A 15,372-nucleotide genomic window follows, 5' to 3' on the forward strand; every position below is an offset into this window, starting at 1 on the left:
GAGATCCAGGGGCGCCACCTTTGATATGCTGACCAGATGCCTCCCTGGTCTGGTGGTTCAGGGCAAAGTTTAGCCCAATATATATCTGCTCCCTCCTCCTCAAAGGGTCTAAGTAGGAACTGCGCACATTCCCCGGTAGAATACCGGGTACAAGGCAAACATGTACCATCTGGTAGGGTCACACTCAGTCCTTCAAGGGAGCAGAGAATAGTCGCCCCCAGTTTGATCAGTAAGTCCCTGCCCAGGAGGTTAACAGGAGTGCCCGGAGAGTAGATGTAAGTGTGGTGAACACACTGATGGCCCACTTGTGTGAGTAATGGCAGTGTCACCGGCAGAGTCTGTTTCTTCCCCGAGAAGCCCATAACTGTGGTAGTCTGCGTCGACAGCGTAGATTCTGAGGTGGTGTTCAAAGTGGAGCATGTTGCCCCAGTGTCGACCAAAAACGGCAACTTCATATAATTGACCATCACAGGCAGCAGCGGATCTGCCGTAGTTTTACTGCTGTCCGGGCCTCTCGATGGGGTGTATCATTCTTGATAGGAATCCTCCCAATTCACGGGAGATCCCCAATCCATCACTGGCATATTGTAAGATGGAGGGCCACCTCTTCCACGATACGAACCGGCACCCTGTCCCCCCCGGGCTCTTCCTCGGGCGAAATAACCTCTGTGAGGACAGTCTTTTACCCAATGTTCTGTGTCCCCACATAGAAAACATACATTTGAAGTCCCACGAGGTGGGCCCCCTCGTCCCCCGCGTCCTCTCCATCCATTTCCCCCCCTCGGAGCTCCCCTGTAGCCCCCCCTATTCACCGGTAAACGGCGATTCGGCTCCCAGGGCGGTATGGGAAACAGGTCCGGGGATTCCGGAGCATCCATTCCCCATTGCCACATCAACTTCTTTGGTTCCTCGTTTTTCTCCTTCTTTTTTTCTGAATTCACCCTTTGCCGGGCCTCTGACAGCTGTATTTTTAAAAGCTGAGTTTGGAGGCCCTTATTCTGGTCGTCTTCCTTCTGCAATTGTTGCTGAACACGAGTCAGATGGTGCACCAGATGTCTCTCCCACACTACAGAGTCGGCCCCCTGTAAATCAGGATTGTCACACATAGCAGTTTTTACCTTCTCCGGTACTCCCTCCAATACCGCCTGTCTATACCACTCCCTCTGGGGCCCTGGTTTGCCAGGATGACACCCAGTATGACGCACCCACAATTCCTTAGTCTGATCCAAAAAGGTCCTTGGATTTTCTTTTGAGTTCCATGCCAATTTGGGCACGGCGGATGAAGTGGGTAATGGATATTTTTCTCTAATCACCCTACTCAGATCACCAGCCCATTGCGCAAATGGCTCCTCATCCTGCCGGCACAAAGTCCCTGCTGCCCTCTCCAGGTCTCGTGCATCTATACTGGTCAGGCACCTCTGAATAACTGCCCTAAAGTCTCCCAAAGCCAATCTCTGCCCTGCTGTCAACTTGTCCAACTTGCCAAGCCACAAACCTCCTCCCTCTGCCACTGGGGGAAGTTGATCCACCAATGCCTGCACATCCCCGAGCCCGTACGGCCGATACTTCACTCTTCCTTCCGAGGCCAACAAGGGTGGTTGAAAAGAATGATGTTGGTTTGCCTCCCCGTCCTCCAGTCGGTCCTTTTCGTCCTCACTGCCCTCCATGGATTGGATGGACTGATCGGGGGGAGGTGGGGGACCCTTAGGGGGTCCCCATGATCTGAGCTTTTGGCAGTAATTCTCCCTAGACCCTGAATCCTTTAGCTTACCCATCACCTTCCCAGCTGAACTGTTCATTTCATCTTGATCAGCCTCCTTTATCTCTGGACGCCATGTTCCTTCCGCCCAGAGTACTATCTGTCCCGTCTTTGGTTGTCTTTGTGGGGTGAACTTCAGCAAAACTTCCCGGTCCAATATCTGTGGGTCCGTCCACCTATCCGTACTTACCTTTGTCTCAGGAGGTGTTCGAATATGAACGTTCCTGGAACCTCCCTCTCTATGTGCTCTGTCTGCAAAAGGAACAGGTTCTACCGCGTGATCCGGGGAGCTTCGTCCACTTCCAGAGGGAGTTAACTTCAAAGCTTCCCAATCGATATACTCTTTATAGCCTGATTTTTGTGATGGTGCCTGTGGACTAGGCTGAGGCAGATCAGGCACTTGCAGTTCTCCTTTTTTAATCTCTATCACTGGATATAGGGTAGGAACCGAGGGTGCCGATAGACTACTTACGAAATAAGGTGGTGGCAATTTCTCGTCAGCTCCCTCTTTGGCCTTCCATGTCTTATCCTTATGTAGATGCTGGGTACTCTGCCACAGCAGGGCTATATTAATCCAGGTACTGGCCTCTGCCTCCTCTTCCTGTTTTCTCTGTCTGAACTTACCTTTACGAAAAATGGAAGCTTTTTCTCCTTCCATTCCTGCTTCCTTGGCCCGTTTCTCGTGTCCATGTGCCTTCTCCCATATCCATGGGATCAGGGCAGCTCGATCCTGTGGGTTTCTTCCTTTTTCCTTAATCAAGTCCATTAACTTCTTCCTATATTGTTCTTCCATTCCATCTTTTGTATTCTTCTGCCCCTGCTTCAGCCGACCTGCCGCCAGGGTTGATGCCACCTGAATTTCCAGGCTCACCCATTTTTCAGGTGGACCCCATTCCTCATCACTTACCTGCTGGTCTAGATATCTCTCCATTGTTGTATTCGAATCTGTGTTCCAAATTTCTATGTCTATTTTTATTTTATATGTTTTTACTATTATTATTATTTATTGTTCTTTTTATATTTATTTATTATCGTTTATTCTCATTACGTATTTATTTTATTTTCCTTATCTATTCTTATTCTTATTATTATTTATTTATATATTTTATTTTATCTATAGTTATTCCTATATATTCTATGTATAATTGTTCTTGCAATCCCTAGTTATTTCAGCAGAGGGAGCCAAATAAATTGTAATACAATTCCCTCTTCCTCCAGTAGAGGGAACCCAATGTAGGCGGAGACTTACTTACCTTACCTTCTCTCACTTCCGCCTTTCTCTCTCAGTCTTCACAAACCTTGCGCCCCTACACTTCCTGTCTCTCTCTATCTCTGGCGCTTTCCACACATACACACACACTTACTGTCCACACCCCCCACTCTTTGATTCACACGGTCATAGTTTCACTCAGACTTCCTCGACATCCACACAATTGCACAAAAATTCTACACAACCTATGTAACACAGCATCCTTTGTTTATGAGTCAATCCGACATGACTTATTATTTCGGGGTTTCCCAGTTCCCCGGGTCTTGCAACCCAGCTCTACCAGTTCCCCGTCGAGAACTAGTGGGTCCGCCACGGCCGGGAAATAAACACTCAAAGTTAACCGATCCTACACGGTTTTTCTATTATTACCGATCCAACACGGTTTTATTTTATTTTTTCGTCAATCGATCCAACACGAAATGACGACCTACCACCCCAAACCGTCCAAATTTATAACTATCCCGATTCACACATTGACAATTATAACTTTAGAATATGCCAATTATGCAGAATTCATGAAAAGGCTTCTGCTCACCTGTCTGTGGCGCCACGTATATTGTCAATGCGTTCCTCAGGCAGTCAGTCCAATTTTCCTCATCCCCGTACGGGCCACCAAATTGTTAAGTCCGCATATAACTTACCCAGGTCCGTTTGATGAGGAAGTACACAAAGACGTCTGGAGTGGTTCAGCTGATTAAAGGTTTTATTTTAACTATACAGTGCGCTCTGGAGATCAACCCTCATGGGACACACGAAGAGATCTGGACTATAGGGGAAAACTATAGGATAGATATAGCTGGTGGCCCCCGCCCCACATACCAGTACTTTTCCACAAAAGGAATTTAGACCATTACCTTATATGGTGTTGTTATTCCCTTTTGTCTCCCCTCATAGTAAAGACACTGAAAGAGCGGTGACCCTATCACGTGTCCAACACATACAGGAGTACACTTTACACAGTAAGCTGCATACTAGTCACACAAAGTGTGTCTGCATTCCCACACGTGTTACTTCATATGTGTACTCAAACATGGAGTGTCGCATATCGTTTTGTTCGTTAGAATCCATAGAACAAAGTGCACCCATGTTTTAGTCCAAAAAGATGTAATAATGTACAGTAAATCCATAAATCCATCGTCCTCCTCATAAAAAGCCGTAAACCGCTTCGTTTTACGGCTGTTTTGTCCGTTTATTCAATAAAGTTTGACATAGCAAGCTTCTGTGAATCACATGAGGCCTCAATCAAACCTGTTTGTATGTTTCGCAGCGTCACTAATGGTAAAACCAATAGAATTCACATCCTCAGAGAAAATCCCAGTCAGGGGGCATATTCTAACTTTGATTGACAGGAGAATTAGCCAGGCAAATTGTTCGTAAATGGTGACTGACGAATGTTGTAGCCAATGATGAGACCTATCCAACAATATATGGGAAGTCGTGCCAGATGATGCAACAGTGGGCTTTAAATGGCCCCTCCTTACTGTAAATGTAGCCTTGACAACACTGGGCAGGCAGCGCTCGACGCTAGAGGGGGAGGGGAGTCATGTTTCACATTTTACAGCGCGCCGATAGAAAACTGGGACGCTTTTGCTTCAAACGGCACCGAGGTCGTCAATATAACTCTCAAAATGTAAGAACAACAGCTAGTTTAATTTAGCTACGTGTTGTTCGGCCATTTGCAAAAAAGGGGGCGGGGTGACTAGACATTGTTAACCACTGCAGCTGTTTCTCTGATCTGATGGTCAAAAACAAAGCAGAGCCATGATGTTATTGTAACTGCAGCCTCAGTCTATTTACTGTAACATCATAACGCTGCTAAATTATGCTGTTAAATTATATTCTCATGTTGTTTCAAGTCACATTGGGAATGAGATTTGTGTTGTATTGTCTAGTGCACCTGTTGTTACACAAGGTCTAACCTTAACTACAGTGTGTTTACTTCCTTCTAATACTCTAAATGTGACTGAACTGAATCTATTTGTGTTAAACAGTTGTACAGCTTTATGTCCCACACTGAGATGACATTTGTCACAACATGCTGATTTTCCAAAGTCCACTGGTGCATTTGTGTGTTACCAGAAATATCACAGACACTATGTTGTCAAAAACCAGCATCCATAATCAAACTAGGCAGTTGGAAGTCAAGCTTTTGTACCAGATGTTATGTTATTTTATTCAGCCTGGAAACAGACCAGCACCACAGCAAAATAAGTGTCATGATCTGTATCAGAAGGTAAAGCTGGACAGAGTGATATGAAGTGTAAAGATAATAAGTCATCTGAAAAGGGGCCACATTCTTTGGATTTGCTGTTCCGCTGTATTACAGACTGAGAAATGTCTGATGCAGCTGAGGGGTCAGACGGGGACAGACGTCAGTGTTTGGAGGAATGCAGACATTCAGCTGTGGTTTCCATATTAACCACACTAAATGTATGTCACAAAATGATCACGCTTTCCTGTTGTGTTTTGTATGACTGTTTCTTTTCTGTGCACCTGTAGTCTTCCAGCTCTGCCCCCCTTCCATCACACACACCACAACCAGGAACATCAGCAGGACCCTCTTCTGCACAGACAGCCACACCGGGACAGACACTGTTCAGGCCCACTTTATTCAGACGGCCTCTCCTCTGTCTCTCCCTCCCTCTCCTGTGCTGGCAGCCACCTCGGCCTCCTCTCCCAGGACCCCCGGCCGTCACCCCAGCAGTCCCTGAACAACGTCAGGTAGGTCTTTTTGCCGCAGGTTGTACTGTGTCATGTGTGCTGTTTTTCAACTTACGATGGTAGGATTACTTTTGATTTCCATTGCATTACTTTGTTCACTAGGCTGTGGATGAGCGTGGTGTAGAGTGGACAGTCTGGCAGAGTACTCGGTGAAACTGAGGACCTAAACTGGCCTGATGCTCAGCAACCAGCAGGTGTGTCCCTCTGGCAGAAACTTCTGCCATACAATAAGCAGCATGTGGCAAATGCTGCTTGGTATATTATTATTATTATTGACATGAGTGAATGTGTTGTGCTATACAGTTGTAATGACAGTTTTTTGGGCTATTAAATTATTGATATCATTATATTACATTTTCACATTATAATATTGTATATATTTATGTTCTATATTGATTTTAATTATATATCATATTTTTAGATTGTAATAAAGTTTGGATTACATTTTTAAAGCATCTTTCAAGTGCTCTAATCCTTTATATCTTAGTATTACTTTTATTTAATAGTTTACAATGACTAGAAAAACCTTTAAAACATGTAAAGTCATTCTTACTAATGTTAGTTACATGTTAACACAATATGCAAACATTCAGCAGCAAACTCTTAACGTCTGGCTGTAATAGAATAGATGGAATTGATATTTCTAAAGTTAATTATATGGAATTTCAAAGTTTAATGACACTTAGAACAAGTTGGAGTGAAACAAACACATGCTGCGGTGGGGGATTGAACCGCTAACCTTTGGATCTATAACTCCCCCTGCTGTAGTGCGGCCAAGTGTTAAATTTTGGCTCAAATCTTACAATAACACAATAAAAATTGCATCTGACAGCGTCAATTTGGTCAGACGTTCTGTAAGAGTAATAAAAACTCTGAATGAATTTCGTTTTCTTTGAAATTTCAATTTTTTTCTCTTCCCCCTTCTTCCCACCCTGTGAAAGACTATTGTTCTCCAGCTTGAGGTAGCGCCCGAGTGGCTTATCCATTAGGCCACTGGGGCTTCAGAAGCTGAGGTAACCAACAGTCTTGGTATCTATAAAAGTATTCCATTAAAACTGGATTCAGAGCTCTGCTACCCTTGATAAGAATAAACACTATAGATGATGGATGTATTTTCTTTTTTTATTATCAGCTTAGTTACTTGGATTAAAAACATAAAATAAAATCAGAAAGCTGATTTTAAATGGATTTCACCCAACACTGCTAAGAAAAGTCAGAATTCAGAGTGTAAATAGAGTGTACATCCATGTAAAGGACAAAGGACACTCATTGAAGACAGTGATGTACATATTTTGGACAGAGAGGATAGACGGTTTGAGAGAGGAATCAGAGAAGCCATACATGTTCAGGTAGAAAAACCCTCCCTTAACAGGGGTGGAGGGCTCAGACATAACTTATATTCAATATACCAGGCTGCCCTTTCATGTATTCCCAGGAAATTAAATAACACTTCACATATCCTCCAGGGAGGACACACTTCATACCCAGCTTGTGGATCAAAGGGTTTCCAAGACTCAACCATTAGATCCTAATGACCCTCACCTGTGCTCACTTCTATTGTTTACCTAACGAGTCCAGTTCAGGGTGTATAGACCAAAGTAAGAAAATCCCAGACAGGGTATAGACTATACAGATTGCCAGCCTATTAGAACTCGTACTGATGGTGTTGCTTTGTAATGGAACTACCTGGATACTAAGAAAATTGGTCACCAAGAAACTGAAATCCTGGTGGCCTAATGGATAACAATATATAAAAACAATAGAAAGTCACTTTGAACAGACGTGGTGAAAGTTTAGTCTCTGAAACTGGTTGGGTAAAGGCACAGACCTACTCCTAAGAAGTTTTTTTTTAAATTATTATTATTTGGGCAGTTTGTGCCTTTATGTCTTATAGGACAGTAGAAAGAGACAGAAAATGTGGAAAGGAGAGCAAGGGAATATATGCTGTTCAAGATGATAAATCCAGGAGTGGGACCAGCATCACCATGTTTGTGGTCAGGCTCACTAAGCACTAAACCATGCGCTGCCTTCTCTAAGCTGGTTTATTGAGTTAAACCTCCTCACTTTCTCCTCACTGCTTATCCAGTTATTTTACAATGAACGCACATGATGTTACGATGATGCAATTGTTGTCCTGGTAACACATCTGCAATCTCAATCCAGCTCAGCAGCAGGTTTATTCTCAGGTTCAGTCACTGTAAACAGGATAATCTCTCAGATATAAGTGATGTTTCTGATGAGCAGCATTTTGATTCCTCTGCAACTGTAACATCAACAAGGACGAGTTCTGTCATGTGACACTAAGCAGAAAAAGAAACAGTTTCATAGTTATGTCTAACTGTATTGTCTTTCACTGATATTCAAATCACACTGAGTTAAGGATAAGCTCCTGAAATGATAAAACTTTTCACAGACTTCACTATGAGAACAAAGAAGTGGCAGTGGTGGGATTTAAACCCACACCTCAACTGAGACTGAAGCCTTAATTGAGCACCTTGGACCACTTAACCACACTACCACACAAATGCATATTAACCCCTGCTGAGCTCATGGTTTTATCAACAGTTTACCTATAAAAGTTTAAGTATCTACAATGAAACCTGTCTTTAAACACAATGCATGTAATGAGCCAACACAGGGAAAAATGACTGAAGGGATTTCACTGAATCCAACATGTGGACAATGGTTGTTACTGAACATGTCTCATCAGCAGCAAAGAGGAAGATAAGATTGGAAATTTGTGACAGGTTGCAACAACAGCAGGTATGGTTTCTATGTGTCAAACTCTGGGTTACGGGTCCAGAGAGTCTCCCCAAGGGCAGACTACCCTAAATCCAATGGACTTGAAAAATGGAAGCTCACACTGAGCAGCTCGTTCTCTGGCTACATTTTTTACACTTCTTTACATTTTTTACCTGAATCAGGTGTGTTCATCCCATTAGAAGGGAAGGGCGCTGGGGACCACTGGTGTAGTCCACCTCCTGGTCTCGTTGGTGGTGTTATGTCTGTGTTATGTCTGTGCTCTCTCTTCATTCAGCCAGTATCACCTCCATTCACGCCGTTTTTCACAAAGCCTCATTGAGGAACTGGCCAGTTGCTCTCGGCACTGCTCCACTGATACGGGCTACACTGATAAAAATGAATGGTTGAATTGGATTTGAATTTCACTTACACATCCCAGCAACTGCGAGTTTCTGATTGTATTGTCTGTTCAGCAGCCCGACCACAACTAGGGACTATGCTCTTTAGACTTAATCCACACAATGATCCAACAGGCCTGATCTGTACACTGCAGCTGTTTACCTCCACCTGCCCTCCGGCCAGTAAACAATGTCAGTCTTTGCATTATTTGATGCCACCTGCTCCTGTTGTTACTCCACCTTTCTTTACACCTTATACTACTAACTATATGTTTTTGAGAAATTCTACTTCACAGAGGAAGGTCAGTGATCTCCACTGGTGCAACTCTACCACCAATGTGACCACTCCTGGGGCAGGCTATGACCCTTCCTGGTTCATGAACCATGTTACTGCACGTGCTGACCTGTGGTGGTGTTGTGGGGGAAACCAACTGAGACCAGTGCTCCCACCTGATTGGCAGGGAACCTGCGCTCTTATACAATTGGTGATGCCATTTTATGTGTTACCTCTGTCTGGTTCTTCCCTAGACAGCCCACACCGTGTGAAAAGAGACACTGCAGCAGCCGATAACAGAGTGTACATTGATGCCATCGGAGCCCAGGGTAGTCCCCGACGAGTACAAAGCTAGAAACCAAGTTGCAGCAGGGTTTGAATCTTTTCTGTTTTGGTGGTCAACCACTAACAAAAATGTTGATTGGATAAATAATTTGTATTATAACCAGCAGAGTTTCATTAACTACACTAGAGATGCTGTCAACACTTCCCCAGATGGATCTGTCACTCAAGCTTTACAAGGACTCCAAGCCTTATCTGCAGAGCTCGTTGAGAATGCTGGTAACAACTTCACTTCTTGGCTGGAGGTAATGTTTGGTAACTGGAGCGGCCTGATCCAGTCCATACTCATCTCAATGGCTGTGATGACTGCTATTTTGGTTACCTGTGGTTGCTGTTACATTCCATGTATTAGAGGCCTTTGTCAAATCCTTATTGATACAGCGATTAACAAACAAATGTATCAGTCCATTTCACAGGATGACCAGGACCCTGAAACTTCTCCAGAGCCAATGAAGGAAGACAGTGATAGATTTGTCTTAACTTCTGAACTTTAAGGCACAAATGACTCCAACACTGAAAATTCCTACAGAAAGTGATGTTGTGATGACTGTTTGCCAATAAAGACAGAAAGTTATGACATTTATTTCTCACTTCTACAAGTTATATTTCAGTATGCTAATCATTTTAGATTTGTGATTGTGATCTTGGTTGTTTGTTTAATCACAGTAGTTATGATTTATGATCTTTCTGTGTTAATTATTATTTGTGATTTGCTAAACATTTCTATATAATAGTTATGCTAAGCCTAAACAGGAGGGATGTGTTAGAGAAATTTAAATGTTTACCCTCCTGTGACCTGATCCACCTTACTTTAGTAGAACTGAAACACTTCTGAATAGGGCCTATTGTGTATTGTGGAAATATAATTGTTGCTCTCAGTGAGAACAGTTTGCTCTAACCTTGACTATTTGATAAGGGCCCAGATGTCTTTCTGTGAGAAATCCCCTCCCTTTTGTATTTCCATGAAAACTGATGTGTTAGGCTGCAAGCAGCCAGTGACCCTCATGCTGTACCAAGGTGCTGTGTGACTGTTACTCCTTGCAAGTAAAACCTCTATATAATCTTACTGAAGTTCATCCTCTGAGTCTATTTGTTAAAGAATTTACCTATAACATCAAGGTCCTGGGTTTAAGCCCCATACTGTATCTCCATCCATCCATTTTCTATACCCGCTTTTTCCTGAAAAGCCAGGGTCACAAGTATCTACTGGAGCCTACCCCAACTCTCTTTGGGTGAAAGGCAGGGTACACCCTGGACATGTCACCAGTTCATCACAACATTAATATTAAATATTGCTTTTTAAAATGAAATATTTCAATTCTTATTATATCTTATATCTAATTAAGCAACTGAGCAAGTTGTTGTGGCTGAGTGGTCAAAGTAATGGGCTTGAATTCCTTTGGGGTCTGTCTGCCCCAGTTCTATTCCTGTCAGCAGTGACATGTTATTTAGAAACTCACTACATTAATGTGTTTTATTCACACAGTGTGTTGTCAGTCTTGTGTTGATGTCAGTTCTGCCTTAAGATGGTGTTTCCATAGTAACAGAGGTTAGGTTATGGTTCAGCGTAGCACAGAGAACAGGGCCTGTTTCAGAAAGTGGATTTAGTGAAAACCCAGAGTTTGTTAAACCTGAGATGAGGGATAGTCAAGGTTTTTGGTTCCACAAAGCGTGTTCAGATTGACTCTGAGTCAGTAACTGATGGTACCTTATTCTGTGAACCAAACCTGCTTGCTGGCAGGTTTTATAAACCCTGAGTTGTTTCTGAGCCAATCGGCATTAGGACTGAAGACGAGGCTGGAGACATGGAATGCCCTTGTGTTGAGGAACCCATTGATACAGAAGCACAATTGCTTTGCAGAATTCTGTGTCAAGAGAGGGTAATCAAACCTCATGCGAAATGTGAATACTTGTAAAGTTTCCCTTGGTCTTAAGATTTTGTTCAGGAGTATATGTGTGGTTCAAATTGGAAACAATTCTGTAGTCATTTATGATACAGTCACTCATCTAAGTTTATTTAATGAGACTGAAATTCCTTCTCTATTTACCCCCCTTTGGTTGTAAATAGAAAACCAAAGGTATATTTGGATCCACCTATGTTTGAGAAGTCAAATATATGTTTGAGAAGCTAAATTCAAATGATCCAAATGTGTGTCATTTTCTACATGTCCAATTTGATGGAGAGCAGTTTGTCCAGTGTCTTCCTGTTACTTACCAGATCAAACATATCCACATCACTGCTGATAGAATTTACAGTCCATGGTCTTCAGTCCTCACTCCTTTAGTATCCTGGCTAACTTCCTGGCCATAGATATACTGGCTCAAACATAAGTTGAGACTGTCTTTAGCTCTGTGCCCTGGTCACTTACCACTACCAGCTACTGAGAGGTGACACCCAAACATACCCAAATGACAGTAATGACAAGTGGAATCATATACGATATCAACCCATTCAGTCAGATGTGACCACTTTAATGTTTTGTATCAATACTAAATAAAATTATTTTGAGATGATGTAAAACTCAAATAGGCTCCAGCAGTTCCCTGTGACCCTAATTAAGAATAAGTGGGTATAGATAATGGATGGATGAATGGATAAGGGGCAGAAAAGAAATCAATCAATGTCACTGGTGACTTTTCTGCCAGTAGCGTAGATATGCATCATTTATTCATTTCTTTTCTGCCCCCTCCGCAGTACCGTATGTATGGTAGTGAATGACTGTTGTCATTCAAAATTTATGTATACTAGCTGTTTCTAACGGTCAGGATGCCTGAGTTGTCTAAGGTGCTGTGTTCAGGTTGTAGTCTCTTTTGGAGGCGTGGGTTCAAATCCCACTCCTGACAAACCAGTCCTGCTGCTGTTGTGATGTTTCTCAATAAGGATGGGTGATGGATTAGATGGATTCCATTGTGGTCTCCCTGTGCAGGTTTGAATCCTGCTGACAACAAGCTGTTATTTGTAACTCATCCTGTTAGTGTCTCATAGAGTTGGTGGACTATGAGAACTAAAAAAACAGTTTTGGTCCAAGTTGATTGTCAGTTGTGTGGACAGAAATCCTTGTTTCAATAGTGTAATGTTTAGCACTTTGGACTTTGACTCCAGTGATGTGAGTTTAAATCTCAGTGACATCTAGCTTTAAAAAATCAAAGAGGGCTTCTTCTTAATGTCCATCTGAAATTATGTGCAGGCATATGTATTGTGCTTTGTTTAGACAGTCAGTGGGAAATCTATTGACTTGGTTGGATTATTTCTGTTCATGTCACAGGAACTTGTGGAACTTGTGCAACTTGTTATGGACAGTTTGTGATGACAATACTATGCAACTGTGTGTTATTGTGTTATGTAATGTCAAAGATTTGAGACTTGACTTGGACTTGATGTTTGGGACTCATGAACTAAAAAGGACTCCTTTTTATTCTTCTGAGTGACAGAATAGACAAATTAAAGTCATATTACTGCCCTAGTGGGTACAACCCAGTGGCACACCTTGCCACTGGTGACTGTAAACTGCAGTAAACTGAGTTAGTGTCGTGAACATGGCAAATGTCCCAGCCAGTGTGGTCCAGTTTGTTGAATTGCAGTTGTGACTGGAAACATGAGACCTGACTTGGACTTCCAAAAAGTGACTTGTGAGCATCTCTGCACTGGAGACACAGATAAGAGAGGTGAGTAGTCTAAGTCCCATAAGTCAGTGTCATGCTGATTTGTAAACTATAAACCAGTTAATGTCCAAGCCTGCCTAGCTCAGTCGGTAGAATATGATGCTTTTAATGTCAGGGTTGTGGGTTCGAGCCTCATGTTGAGCAGTGTCTCTTAAACATGGAAATTCATATCTCTATGAGCATATTCTGAGCTGTGACAGTGGAAGGAAAAGGACAATATAAGTCCAAGGTTCTGTAAAAACCAAGCATCCTCCTTAGACTGCTCAAATGCTCAGTGTCTGTTATCTGTTCAACAAAGAACAGATCAGCAGGTGTTAAGACATAATGTTCTATGTGAGGAAATTCCACTTAGTCTGGGTTTCAATTTGGAAACAGTTCTGTAGTAATTTATGATACAGTCACTCATCTATGTTTATGCAATGACACTGAAACACCTTCTCCTATTACCCCCCTGAAGTCACATCACCTCTTCTCAACACATGGAGCTCTCCTGTAGAATCACCACCACCCAAAGTGGGGCTCAAACCTAACCCTAACCCTGAGATTAAGAATATCATGCTCTACTGACTGAGCTAGCCAGACTGTGTATAACACACATTTAACTGTAAATGTGGTATACTTGGATCCACCTATGTTCTGCCAATTGACTATCAGGTTAATGCAGAATATCTTTGCAGTTGATTCAGTGTTGTTACTGTTACATGTACATCTTCAAGTAGAAAATGACTTTACAAAGAGAGAGACATTGAATGTTATCAAAGTACAGGGTAGAAATCAATGCATGAAAACACCTGCCAGGAGTGGGATTTGAAGCCACGCCTCCATCTGGAGACCAGAATACCATGTTCATAAGAAGGAATGAAACCTTAAGTCTGACAACTTAGACCGCTCAGCCATCCTGACACTGCATGCTGTAACCATACCTGTGGAAAAGCTGATGGTTACAGTTTCTATATTCCAGCTTTCATATAACATTTATTTTTATGCTGATATCATCTGCACACTCAGTCCACTTTATGAAAAGATCCCAAAACCAAACTTGCCTACAACTTGGAGCAAATGTTCTGCCTTGTCAAAGGCTTTTCTTAGATCCATGTTTTAAAAAGGTTGAGCCTGGATAGTCTGGAGAAGTGAAGGTATAGAAATAGAAGAATAGTAAGGGCTTTTCCTGTTTAGATTCTCTTCTTGTCTCCTCCCTACGTGCTCCTGTTTCATAAAGAAGATTCATGTTTGTCAACTCCTTTTCAGAGCTGCACTTCTTTAACACGCTGGTCTCATGTCTCAAGTTGGGACTGTTTTCTATCCAGATGAGGATATTTGTTGTAGAGCAGCATGTTATGAAGCATCACAGGTTTGATATGAGAATTGGAGCATAAAAGCTTTTTTGTGCAGTGATGTGTAATAGAAATAAAGCTGTATAAATTTGTTTTGTTAGTGTCTGACTTCAGATCAGAAGGTTGTATATTCAAGTCATACTGGATATCCTCTGTGTATGACATGTTATGTGGCTTGTTAACCACAGGTTATTCCACATTGAGGAAATCACCAAAACAGACGGTTCAGTAGCCTGAAGCCTTAGCCAAGCTGTTACCAAAACTATAGGAGTATGTAGAACTCACTGCTTTAGATGACCAGTGAACACACTGAAATTCACACAGTGATCTTTTACAATGGAAGGCTAAGTAGACTAAGGCCTTACCTTAACTTGCTGCTATCATCATAGGAGTCTGTAGAAGTTACCAGTGGTGTATTGATCATTAGGAGCATGCACGTCTGTAGCATGTCCTGTTTGGTCTCACTGATTTAAAGTAAAGAAGGACTACATAGCAGCAGGCTGTCTAGCACAGTGGTTGTGTGTCTGACTCCTGGTCCGAAGTTTGCGTGTTGTGTTTTGTACGACACTAGACATGAGACGTTTGTAGCAATATACACATTCAATACATCCACATAATCAGCAGAAAGTCAGCTAAAAGCTCATCAAAACTAATTTTAGGGAAACTGAACAAAATTCAAACAATGAGCAGTTAAATGGCCACATACAACAAGCTAAAGGTGCAACATCTAAAACATAAACTCCAGTTGGGTTCCAGCTCATGTAGGTGTAGAAGGAAATGAGAAGGTGGATGCACTGGCTAAACAAGTCTTGAAAAGACAGGATATAGGATTACAGGCACCTCTTTGTAAGACTGAAGTGATTTATCTG

The sequence above is a fragment of the Mastacembelus armatus genome, unplaced genomic scaffold, assembly GCF_900324485.2.
Source record: "Mastacembelus armatus unplaced genomic scaffold, fMasArm1.2, whole genome shotgun sequence".
Lineage (NCBI taxonomy): Eukaryota > Metazoa > Chordata > Actinopteri > Synbranchiformes > Mastacembelidae > Mastacembelus > Mastacembelus armatus.